Genomic DNA, 13,184 nt, shown 5'->3' on the forward strand with positions numbered 1-13,184 from the left:
GACTCCCTCCCAATTCAAAAAGACAGCCATCAGCACCCTCTCAGCGCAGCAGGCATCGCGTCAGTCTCAAAAACACAGCCGCGTCCTCAGGTACCAGCCCCTTTCCGCGCGCGCTCGAGCCTCCGTACCTTTGCAGTTTACTTCCGCAGCTCCTGAGTCTCAGTGTGCTTTTCTCTTTCCTTCTAGTTGTAGCATTTCCACTCAGCCAGCCTTCCTGTAGTTCTGGATGATGTCCGTTTTGTCTTTTTGTTGTATTTGTGAAGTTGTTGTAGGAGGCAGCAATTTCGGTGTTTACCTATGCCGCCATCTTGGTTTCTCCCCTGGATTTTTTTAACTCTTGTGATAAGGTTGTCTCAGTGGAAGCAGGATACCTGAGAGAGCAGGGAGAGTTATTTCCTGCTTTTAGAGACAGAGGAGAGTCAGAGAATGCTTCTCCCCCACCCCCTGCTTCTCAAGTGATTTTCATTTGAAATACCCTGAGATGGCCTGCCCTGGGCCCCAACATACCCAAAGAGGTGGGAATGAAACACTGAGACTTTTGCATTTATTATTATTTTAGTCTCCCAATTAGAGACAAGGGAACCAAAGCTCAGAGACCAGAAGCGGTTTGTCCAAGGTCACACACCTGAAAAGTGGCAGGAGGGGCGGGGATTTTTGTGTGCTGACCTACAAAGCCATACCCGCTCCCCACAGCAGTGTCCAGGGGAGTTCTGCTAGCTGGACTGGAACCTAGCATTTCTACTTCTTATGATTCAGTGCTTTGGGTGACAAAGTAACTAATTTTTAGCCCTGGTGATTCAGGGACTTTCCTGAATTGTTTGAGTTAAGCTACAGTTTCATCTAGGATTCCTGGCAAAGGTGTTGTAATTCTCCATGATTGGTCAGTGAGTTCATCAGCATCTTCCCAGAACAGGGGTAGGGGGGTGGGGGGTCACAGCTGGGGGGACTTTAGAAGCCAGTCACCCACTGTATCCTGATTTTCATTTCCCGGTAGCAAGTCTGGTGTTACCCATCAAGGACAGCCTCAATGGTGCACCTTGGGGACCCCAGGGTGGGACCTTATGGGCATCCTGCACCAGAGATGAGACTTGGTCAGCCTTTGCACTGTTTCAAGATGTAGATGTGATGCCTTGGTCATAGTGGGGCCTAGTCCCCATTATCAGTAGAGCATTTCACATATTTCTCTAACTTGTGACATTTGAAATGCCACCCCAGATAGACTTTAGAAAGATAAACTATGTCCCCTCTCAATAGCAGAATAAACTGTAATGGGATCATGCATGAAATATATTCACACATGAGATACCACCCACCATAAAGCTAATGTGGAGCAACAAGAAGCATTGTAGAAGGACACACGCGAAATCATGCTGTATGTAGTGGAGGCTGCATGAGAAGTAAAGGTATAAACACATGCAAAGGCATCTCATGGTGGTGGTTTACTGGAAAGGGGCTTCAAATGGAAAGGGGAAACAGGCATCATCAATCTTTAAAATATATATATTGATTTCAGAGAGAAAGGGAAAGGGAGAGAGAGACAGAAACATCAATGATGAGAGAGAATCATTGATTGGCTGCCTCCTGCATGCCCCTTACTGGGGACCATGCCCAAAACCTGGGCATGTGCTCTTGACTGGAATTGAACCTGGGACCCTTCTATCTGCAGGCTGATGCTCTATCCACTGAGCCAAACCGGCTAGGGCAGCATCATCAATCTTATTTGTAATACTTTATTTCTTAAGCTGGGTGGCAGATACAGAGATGTTATCACAGTATTTTCTATACTTAAAAAAGATATTTGATAATGAGACAAGTTCCCCTCAGTCATAGTCCAGTTTCCACCTCTCAGGTGCTGTATTTGGTCAAGATTCAAAGGCAGAGACATAATCCACTCTAGCTCCTGACATAGGCTGACAAAAGACTTAATACTGTTAGTAGAATTTCTCAAAAGAAAAAAAAAAGAAAGAAAGAAAGAAAGAAAGAAAAAAGGAAGAAAGAAAAAGAAAAGAAAAAGAATAGAATTACTCCGGAGGCTGAAGGTACCCACTGAGATTTCAGTGATAGCTTTGAGAGCCACACCACAGAATGAGGGGGCACCAAGGGCATGATTGTCTTCTACAATCAAAGATGCTACCAACTGTGCCCTGGACAGGTGGTTCAGTAGTTGGAGTGTCGTCCCGTGCACTGAAAGGTCTCGGGTTTGATTCCCAGTCAGGGCACATATCTAGTTTTTGGGTCTAATTCCCGGTATGGGAGGCAACCGATTGATGTTTCTCTCTCTTTCCCCACCCCGACTTCCTCTCTTTCGAAAATCAATTAGAAAAAAAAAAAAAGATGCTACTTGGAAAGACCAGACTCCACAGCAATGGGGCTTGCCAGAGGAAACAGCAGAAGTGTGCCTCCCCGTCCCCACTTCCCCCAGTTGGTGGATCCTCGTGGGCATCTGGGAATTGTAGTTCGTAACTTCCCAGCCTCTGCAGTGCAGGAGGACACGTGAGGAGAAAGAAGGAAATGTTAATCTACCATATTATGGGAGCTGTATTGTACCATCACACAATCTCTTCTTGCTCTACACCACCTGGGCCCAGCCTTTACTCCTACCTTCAGCCCCTCTCTGATCTCCTACCCCAGCCTCCATAATAGATTGGAGATTGGAAGTCAGAAGACTCAATGAAAAAACAAGATGCAGTTCAGTAGGCACTGTTATAATATGGCAACTTTATGCATATAAGACTAGGCACAGGATTGCAAAGAATGCATTAGACATGGAAAAACAAAACAAAACTGGGGTCTGGTGGTGTACCACACAGTCAGGTAGGTGGTCCCAGAGGGAAAGTGGTAGTACTTAGTGGTGAAACAGTCCAGCTCTGGATTCAGACCAACCATCTCAAGCCATATTTTTTGGTGTCCTGACTTGGATCCAAATAGCTCAGGCCATTTTTGATGGCCCCATCACTTACTAAAGGGTGCCATTGAACAAATTCCCTTCAGTTTTCTCATCAACAAAAAGGTGGATAGTGATGATGATGATGATAAAATATCCCTCATGATACAGAAATAATAATAATAGCAAATATAGTGTTTACCAGTAAAGTAAGCATAACAATTACTTTAACGCATTTAACTTCACAACAAGGCTGCAGATATGGGTACTTTTGTTGTTATGGCTCACAAAGGTGGAAACTGGGTTCAAACTCAACAGTTTGGCTCTGTGCTCATCATGGCTCCATAATGCTCCTCTCAGGATACATGCAGGGCTCAGGACAGACTGAATACTGGGTGAGTCTGAAATAGTCCTTAGCCATTATTATCAGGAGAGCAGCTAGAGAGAGAGGTGAGCATATAACCAACCAACCACAGTACTGAATTAGGTCAAATGGAAAAATGTGCTACCTGCAGACCCAGGTTAGGGCACAGCTAGGCAGAGTGCCCTGAGGCAGGTGTGTCACATCTATACTAATAATAGCCTAGGTGGTCGTCATGCCCTCACGCCATGATGCCCTCACGTCATTACAAGGAGGCTGCTTGCGCAGCAGGCGCGAGTGGGTGAGTGGGGCCTGGGAGTCCCACGGCTGCATGCACTGCGGAGGCGGGGCCTGGTGACTGCTCAGCGAGGGAAGGCCTGGGGGTCCCGTGGCTGAGCATGCCATGGAGGTGGGACCCCCGGCTCTGGCCTACCTCTTTGGGGCAATCCATTGAGGAGCCCTGGGGTCCCGGGTCTTGTGTGATTTTGTGCGCCAGGTCACTAGTCTCTCTCTCTATATATATAGATATATATATATATATATATGCCTAATATGCAAATTGTCCACTTGGGGCAGGAGTTCAAGGGCCTGGGAGCTCAACCACTTGCTATGACATGCACTGACCACTAGAGCGGTGATGAGGAATGAAGGCAGGCCCCAGCCAGCAGCCGCTAGGGACAATACCAGTGCATGAGTTTTGTGCACTGGGCCTCTAGTGTTACTGTAAATCTCACCTCAGGGTGAGTGGAAGGGAGAAGAGTCTACAGCAAAAGCCATTGTGCTGATTTGATTCCTGGTCAGAATTTTGAGTTAAATCCCCAGTTGTTTCATTTTCTCTCTCTCTCTCTCTCTCTCTCTCTCTCTCTCTCTCTCTCTCTCTCTCTCTCTCTCTCCCTCTCCCCCTTTCTCTATCTCTCTCCATGCCCTTGGGTAAGGATTAAAACAAAAAAAGTTGTACTAGAATCCAACTGAGACTTTCTCTGGTACAAACTATACATAATGTTGAAATGCCACTTCAGTGGCATTCAGGACACTCTTTCAAATAAGTGTGTATTTTCTTAAATTCATCAATGACTACATAGCTTTGAAAAATAGCATCAGATATGCAAAAAGCAAAAATAACAGCAGAGGGATATACAAAAAGTATTCAGTCAGCCTTCAGATAATGAATGCTTGGTAAATATAGACTTCAGAGGACAAGGACTTGATCTTTGTCTTGTTCCCAGGGGGTGAAAAGTAGCCCCAGCCTTCATGATTTCCACACCCACCAGTCAGGAGCAGCTACATAATTTGCAAGGCTAAGTGCAAAAAGAAAGTGTGGGGTGGATCCCTCATTAAAAATGTATTAAGAGTTTTAACACAGTGATAGAACATTAATGCAAATGTGGGGACCCTCTCACTGTGGGTCCTGTGAGACTGCACAGGTCACATGATATGAAGCTGGTCTTACCACTAAGGGATTCCCCCCAAATGGAGGACTAGAGTAGACGCTAAACCATGACCTCTCAACTGGGGTGACCTTTTTACAGCCTAAGCCAGTGATGGTGAACCTTTTGAGCTCTGCGTGTCAGCATTTTGAAAAACCCTAACTTAACTCTGGTGCCGTGTCACATATATAAATTTGTTGATGTTTGCAACCATAGTAAAACAAAGATTTATATTTTTGATATTTATTTTATACTAGAAGCTCAGGTATGGTCAATTACTATGTTTGTCTATTATTAGATAGGATATGTAAATGCCATTTAACATAGAAAAATCAACCAAAAAAATGAGTTCGCATGTCACCTCTGACACGCGTGTCATAGGTTCGACATTACTGGTCTAAGTAGTTAGCTGAGCAGGGTGACATGTGGTTTCAGTGGAGTATGACAACACAGGAAGCTCAAAGGGCTCCCCATCAGCCCTCTTTCCTTTCTTCTTTCTACAAACATTTATTGAGCACTTTCTTGGTGCCTGGGGCACTGAGAAAGACATGGTTCTAACCTTCAGGATGCTCACAGTCTACTGAGGAAGGTAGTTTTAGCCAGGACGGTGTGGCTCAGTGATTGAGGGTAACCTATGAACCAGGAAGTCACAGTTCAATTCCTCCTCAGGGCACATGCCTGGGTTGTGGGCTCAATTCTGAGTAGGGGGCATGCAGGAGATGGCCAATCAATGATGCTCTCTCGTCAGTGATGTTTCTCTCTCTCTCTCTCCCTCTCCCTTCCTCTGAAATCAATAAAAATACATATTTTTAAAGGGCCATTGGTCATCCTGGGGAGGCAGGAAAGGACCCCGATAGACCCTTCCAAAGGATTTGCAGACCTGGGGGCCAGGGCAGAGGCTGGATTTGTGGAAGGCCATGCTGGCACTGGGGCGCCCAGTTGTGGGAGCGCTCACTGCCCTGGTGAGACATAACTGGGCCCAGAGAGAGAAAGCAGCAGTGCCTGGTACTCCTCCCAGAGAGGACAAGGTGGATTCAAGATACTGGCTGAATGTGTGGGTGAGCAATCAGACTATGTAAAGCAGATGGAAACCTTTCATTCCAGTACCAAATGGAAGCTTCTGGGAGGCCACAGTGAGGATCTACCTTCACACAGACATTTCAGTCATGACTCCCCAGATTCATTTCCTCTGACGAAGGCACAGCACAGGTCCTCAGACGTCTCTCCCCACCGAAGGGCTCGGAACAGCTCCCCTGACACATCTCAACCAAGAAGGACTCTTGACTTCTTCGACACATGGAAACTCAGGAGGGCCTGACATGACTCCCCCGATTTGGATCCTAGTGTTCCTCACTCACTGGCCAGAACCCAAACCAGTAAAGCCCCAGCAAGAGCCTCTAGCCAAACTTCTCCACATCAGAAGGGGCCAGGACCTTCTCACCCCTCCATCCTGAAGAATGGCAAATGTGAGTATGACTCGGCCCTCTCTCTGCCATGAAAGAAAACAGGCAAGATCCCATTTAGGAAATAAGGCTCTTTACCAGTTATAGGAAATTTCATACAAACTCTTCACCTAGAGGACATCAGAGTCACACGTTGGACTCCTCTTCTTACCCAAGTGGTGGTCGGAAAGACTCTGATTCAGATCTGTCACCTCCACGGAATACAAGACACCAGAGCTCTGATTCCAAACTGTCTCCACCGAGGAGGAAACAGAGGGCCAACTCTTCTGATTCTGAACTGTCTCCACCTCGAAGGGCTCGGCCTCGGGGAAGAAGCCTGCACACAGGTATTCTGGGGCCAACACTAGGGTGGGGGTGGTGTTAACTGACACAGTGAGAGAGCAGAAACTCAGGAAACCAGACCAATAAACCATGGCATTTGAAGCTGAATTCCAATATAATGAAACAGTATTTTGAGATAAGTCTGGTCATGGGAGGAAGGTTCTCAACCTTCCTAATGCCACGACCCTTTAATACAATTCCTCATGTTGTGGTGACCCCCAATTTCATTGTTACAAATTGAACATAATTAAAGCATAGTGATTAATCACAAAAACAATATGTAATTATATATGTGTTTTCTGATGGTCTTAGGCGACTCCTGTGAAAGGGTTGCGGCCCACAGGTTGAGAACCGCTGGTTTAGAGTAAAGAACAGAAGCAGAGCAGGACTCAGAGATGTGCTGTATGCCTGGTGGGGAGAAGGGCTTGTCCAGGGCCGGCAGCAGCAACCAAGTGTGGAGGATGCAAGAAAGGAAATGCATCCAGTAACCTCGGTACTTGAGTTTGGCTTGAAAGAATTCAGAGCCAAGGAACTCAAATTATAAGGGGAAATTTATTTAGAAAGTTACAGAGGTAGAAGAAGGGCCCTTGGAGCTTAGGAGAAAGAGGGAGAGACACACGCGCCTTGAGGGATAAAAGAGGGGAGAGAGACATGGTGTGCTCCAGAAAAGAGAGAGGGCACACGCAGAGTCCCTGTACCTAAGGCTTTTATCTGGAGGCCTTAGAGGAGAATCCCAATAGAACATTCATCAGCTTTCCAGGTGTGCCCCTTCGTGATCTCCACTGATTGGTGGGTGCCAGGGGTTTCACCGGACAATGCAGCTGGTCTTGATGTTGGTCATGGTGTCACTCCATCTGATTTTGCTGCTTTTCTGGGCCTGAACCTGAAGCCTAGAAGTCATCGTCCAGGGGTTAATGCTTAAGAGAGTGGTCCTGCAAGGGCTTATTGTTTTGCCCGTTGCTAGGCACCCGGGGCTCTCTGCCATGGTAACCCTCTGCACCTGGCCTATTGTTCCTACTACCACATCATCTGAGCATTAAGCCCCACCATGTCCATTTCTCATTTCACACTTTATAGACCCTTTGGTTCCACCTCAGCCGTGATGGAAGGAAACTACTCAGGTATTTATATATGCCTGGTCACACCTGGCGCTCTGAGGGGAAAAATATTCCCCTGGCAGAACTGAGCCAGTGAGTTCTTGTCTGTTGAAATACACACCAGTTTTCAAGTTACACAGAAGCCAGTTCTTTTCTTTCTTTCCTTGGTGTCATGAGGACACCTTGGTCTGCCTCCTCCCAAGCCATGTGCTTTTCTTAGTGTGGCTTTGGGCGACGGGCGTGGGAACCACAATGGCTGAGAGACTCATTCTCAGAGCTCCTGCTCTCAGCTCTCTGCTAGCTTCTGTGGGTGGGTGCTTGTCCGAGCACAGCCAGGGGGCATAGCCCAAGCACAGGTGCTCTGAGTCCATATATTCTTCTAAATTCTCCTTGTCGACGCCAGAGTAGGTTCCTTCGCAAACCCTACCCGCTACACTAACTGTGGGGTCTGAGCCCCTCTGCCTAGGGCTGGACTTTCTTGGATGCCGGGTATATAGAAGCCAGTGGCCATAGAGCCATTAGACAATACAGTCCTTCACAGCAGTCCTAACAGGCAGGCTGCCGGACACCGGCTGGCAAATACATATCTTTCCCATAAAAACAGCATCAGTCTCTGAACCTACAGTTATTATCTGAGCAGCCGCACGCTGCCCCGTAGATTCACCACCTCGCATAGTAGCGGCCCCTGAGCTCTCTGCTTCAGCAGCTTCTCCAGCCTCTCTGGCTCAGCAGTTTCTCCTGTCACCCCTGCACACATAGGATCTACATCCTCTGAGCCTGCCTCGGCTTCTCTAGCACACTCCTCTGCCGAGCACACCGGCTGGTCTCTGTAGCCTCACAGGGTAACTCCCTCTGAGCTTCTCTCTCAGCTTCGTCTCTGCAGCACACCAGCTGGTCAGTAACTTGTATATTATTCCGGAGACAAAGAAGGCTTCATGACAATAGTTATCTCAATCATATTGTGGCTCCAGAAGGGCATGCATGTGCAGTATACTGTGGGGTCGTTGTGCTTGGGTCCTTGCACCTGCTTATGGTATCTTAGCCTAGGCACAGTGTGGCCTTGGACATCGGTGTATTGACAACACGGCCTCTGCACTGTCATTGGCCTTGACTATCAGGCATCTCTGGTGTGGTTCCTACAGTGCTGCTTCTGTCTGCAGTTGGCAGGAGCACATCAAGAAAGAGATTTTTCTACTGGCCTGTGAAATAACTTTTATATAAGTAATTGCTCAGTGAACTTGGTCTCTAAGTACTTCCACCCTGAGGGGCTGGGCAGCGTAGCGGGGAGGGAGGGTGAGTTACATAATGAGGCCTGATGATATGGCTCTTCCTTTCTCTCTGACTTGTACATGGTGTTTCTCTCATAGGCCAGGTGTCTAGTGGCATATGAGTCCCCTTCAGCCAAAGGGTCCGAGCTGGCCAGGGAGACTTCATATGTTGGAATTGCAGTTATTATTCTTTACAAGAAGCCATCCCTGTGTGCTCTGAACCAGCTAAACCACACTTCTCTCTAGGACAATGTTTGATCAGGGACGTTTCCATTTCAGACGGGCTATGCTCTGGGGATTGAGGCATGACCAAAAGGATTTGGGTTCTAAACACTTAATCAACCATCTTCTTAAACGGAATTACTCACATTCCTGAGGCACGTGAAGCAAAACTGAAATCGGCTCCAACATTTTCGCTGGAAGCAGGTGGCAGTTTTGTAACCAGCCCTTTGGGGAAGATGCCAGATGTCCAGATGGACAGAGAAGTAAGCTTCCCAGGCAGGCTAGCAGTCGAAAAGCATGAATGGAGTCGCAGATTGTACTTTGGAGAAGAGTGAGACCGTGGCTAGCTCTGGAGGAGAGGCTGTGTTAAGGTATCAAAGTGTCAGGCCATGAAAGCCTTGGCCCAGGTAATGTCTGGATGACTGGTGTAGCGTGCATCAAGGCTAAACTAGCTTCAAAACTCTAGCTGAATTAGTGGCAGTCATTGTTTGATTACCAACTCCTGGGTGTGTGTGTGGGGGAGTGGAGGGTCAGGGGGAGGGGGGGGGGCGGGGCGGAGCAGAGCTTTGGTGGCTAAACCCCAGGGGAATAAAATGACCTTCTCCATTGAGAGCCATTGACCCATTGCTGGCCTTTTCTGGGTACCTTCTTGGTGTGCTCCAGAAAAAAGAGAGAGTGCACACGCAGAGTCCCTGTACTAAGGGCTTTTATCTGGCGACCTTAGGGGAGAATCCCAATAGAACATTCATCAGCTTTCCAGGGTGCCCCCTCGTGATCTCCACTGATTGGTTGGTGCCGGGGAGTCATCAGGTTTTGCAAAAACTTTCTTCTGAAACCAGAACTTGTAGGGTTACTGAAATGCCCCTTCAGGGAAGAAATGTCTCATTTTCTTCTCCCTACTTCAGGGAAGCTGGTCAGTGGCTCTGAGGCAAGGGGTCTCCCAGCTGAAAGGAACAGCGAGGGAGCCTGGAGGGTGGGATGCAAATGCAGGAATGGAGGATGGGAAGGACCTCACATATCCCTTCCTGGACGAGGCCTTTCAGGGCCACCCAATGTAATTATCCCCCACCCCATGCAATGTTTACCAAGTCATTCTGATACATTTCCGTACATATTATAGCACTTCTTACTACTTGAAATTACCTTGTTTGTTTAAATACTTCCTTGCTTGGGAGTAAAAGGTGGGGGCAGCTGGAGGGGGTCAGTGGGAGGAAAAAGGGGACATATGTAATATTTCAACAATAAAGAATTATTTTAAATAAATAAATAAATAAATATTTCCTTTCTTAAGGTCTCTTCCTCACCTAGAATGTGAATTCCAGCGGAACAAGGATCCCATATGTCTTGTTCACCCCTCTTTCCTCACCAGCTAGACAGTGCCTGGTCTATGGCAGTTGCTCAATAAATATTTCTTGAGTGAAGGTATGAATTTACAGGGTGTAAATATTCTACGGAGCCTCATTTTTTTTTTAAATGTAGACATTTGGGTTAGAAATTTTATGAAAAGGAATTATTTGGTTTCGTGCCTTCTATAGATAGATGATATCAGAAAACGAAGCCTACTCTGAATAAAGGAGGGCATCATCATGCATGCTGGCTGTTCATCCTGGGCTCCCATCCCATCCTACAGGGTGTAGGAGTTGTTGAATTTGCATTTAGACAATTCATTGTGATTGTTGAAGCTTTGGCTCTTGGCTTTTCTCACTTCATTTTGGCCTGGCTATCAGCTCTTTCTATCATCGAGGCCTACAACAACCATTCCCCTAATATTCATTTGTGACTGTGATGGAACTGTATAGTTGAGCTTAGGAGAGATGAATATAAAATACAATGCCCTGGCCTGGTAGCTCAGTTGGTTAGAGCATCATCCCGATACCCCAAGGTTGTGGTTTTGATTCCTGGTCAGGTCACATACAAGAATCAACCATTTAATGCATAAATAAGTGGAACAACAAGTCCATCTCTCTCTCTCTCTCTCTCTCTCTCTCTCTTTCTCTCTCTCTTTCTCTTATCAATTAAAAATCACACACATACAGACACAAATAAATAGGTCCTGCCTAGAAGTAAGAGAATCTCTTGGCTAGATACAAGTGTTAAGATGTCCTGGGCCTGGCTGGTGTGGCTCTGTGGTTGAGCATCAACCTATGAACCAGGAGGTCACAATTCGATTCCCAGTCAGGGCACATACCTGGGCTGTGGGCTTGATCCCCAGTAAGGGGCATGCAGGAGGCAGCCAATCAATGATTCCCTCATCATTGATGTTTCTAGTCCTCTCTCCCTCACCCTTCCTCTCTGAAATCAATAAAAATATATTTTTAGGGGGTAACGTGGAGATAAGGACACATATGTAATAACTTAATCAATAAAAAAATTAAATATGTATATATATTTTAAATATCCTTGGTGGCATTTATTTAACTTAATCCAAATTTTTTTCCCACTGTTAGTTAATGGATGATAAGTCAAGTGTATTTTGATAGCAAGTGACAACAAAAATATGGTTATCTCAAGAAAAAAGGGGACTGTCTTCTTCCTTCAAGGAGCACACCTTTGCTCTCTCTCCTAAGCTCCAAGGGTTCTTCTTTTGCCTCTGTAACTCATTTCCTCAGCCCATGAAACCCAGCTGGCTCACCTTTTCTACCTCTGTCTGTGACTTTCTAAATAAATAAATAGTATTTGAAAAAAATAAAAAAAGAAAGAAAAGAAAAAGGTGACTTTTTTGGAACCCTGTGGGAGAGCTCATAGAATTGAAAGAATTCTATGTCATTGAGGAGCTTCCTGTCAACATAAAGAAATTAGATAAAACTAGTTTGAGGTAATTATTAGTTGAGGTTCTCCAGAGAATCAGAACCAATAGGGTGGATAGATAGATAGATAGATGGATAGATAAGAAAGATTTACTATAGGAGTTGGTTCATGTGATTATGGAGGCAGAGGAGACACAGGATCTGCCCTTTGCTTGCTGGAGAACCAAGAAAGTCGTTGGCCCTGGCCAGTGTGGCTCAATGATTGGAGCATTGGCCCCACACACCGAAGGGTTACATGTTTGATCCCTTTTGTATTTGCGAGGCAACCAATAGATGTGTCTCACTCACATTGATCTCTCTCTCTCTCTCTCTCTCTCTCTCTCTCTCTCTTGTTCTCTTTCCCTCCTTCCCTCCCTCTTTCCCTTCCACTCTCTCTAAAAAATCAATGGAAAAAATACCCTGGGATGAATATTAACAACAACAACAAAAATAAAAAATACATTAAAAAAAAAAGAAAGTCATTGGTTTAATGTAGTGCAAGTCTGAAGGCCTGAGAGCCAGGAGTGCTGATCTCTGAAGGAAGAAAATGGATGTCTCAGTTCAAGTGGTAAGAGCAAATTGTCCCTTCTGTCTTTTTGTTCTGCTCAAGCCCTCAGCAGACTGGGTGGTGCCCACCCATATTAGTGAAGGTGACCTCCTCCATCCAGTCTACCAATTCAAATGTTAATCTCTCCGGGAGGCACCCTCACAGACATACCCAGAAATAATGTTTGACCAGCTATCTGGGCATTTCAGAGCCCAGTCAAAGTTGACACAAAAAATTAACCATCACAGGCAATAATACAAGTGGCCTCATAATGTTCTTTCTTCTGAGTCTCCAAATTCATCAAATAGACTACAAATGAGGAATTCTGAAGCAGGAGAGATCCCTGTCCTCTGGGGATGCCACATGAGGCTTTAGGAAAGGTGTGATTGGATTTGGAGCCCAAAGGGATGCTCATAATTTATCTAAGAAGAGAGCAGTGTGTGTGGGAAGGTGATCAAGCCTCAGGGAACGGCATGAGCAAAAGAATGGAAGCAGGATCCTGTGTGACATTTTTAGGGGCAAGTAAGTAAACCGGCCTGTGTGGAATGGAAGTTTCCAGAAAGGGAGTAGTGGGAGGTAGAGCTGGATGCCTCGAGCAGGTCAGGCCAAATTAGATTGAGCCTTGCATGAGCCAAGCGAAGGACTTAGAGTGACATCCACATCTGAACAGTTGACCTAGTAGGGCAGAGCAGAAACCAATCAGCAATGTTTAATCAATACTTACTATAAGTAGTGCAGACAGACCTGGCCTTGAAGGTGTGACTTACCTCCTTTACCTTCCAAATAGAAAGTGACCACAGCCAGGTCT

General features: G+C 46.1%; 1 pseudogene; it reads left to right on the plus strand.

Annotated features, from left to right (window-relative positions):
- Window positions 1–3,480: 3,480 nt before the first annotated feature.
- On the plus strand, window positions 3,481–7,000 carry LOC118660558 (annotated as a pseudogene).
- The last annotated feature ends 6,184 nt before the right edge of the window (window positions 7,001–13,184 follow it).

This window comes from Myotis myotis, unplaced genomic scaffold, assembly GCF_014108235.1.
Source record: "Myotis myotis isolate mMyoMyo1 unplaced genomic scaffold, mMyoMyo1.p scaffold_m19_p_1, whole genome shotgun sequence".
Lineage (NCBI taxonomy): Eukaryota > Metazoa > Chordata > Mammalia > Chiroptera > Vespertilionidae > Myotis > Myotis myotis.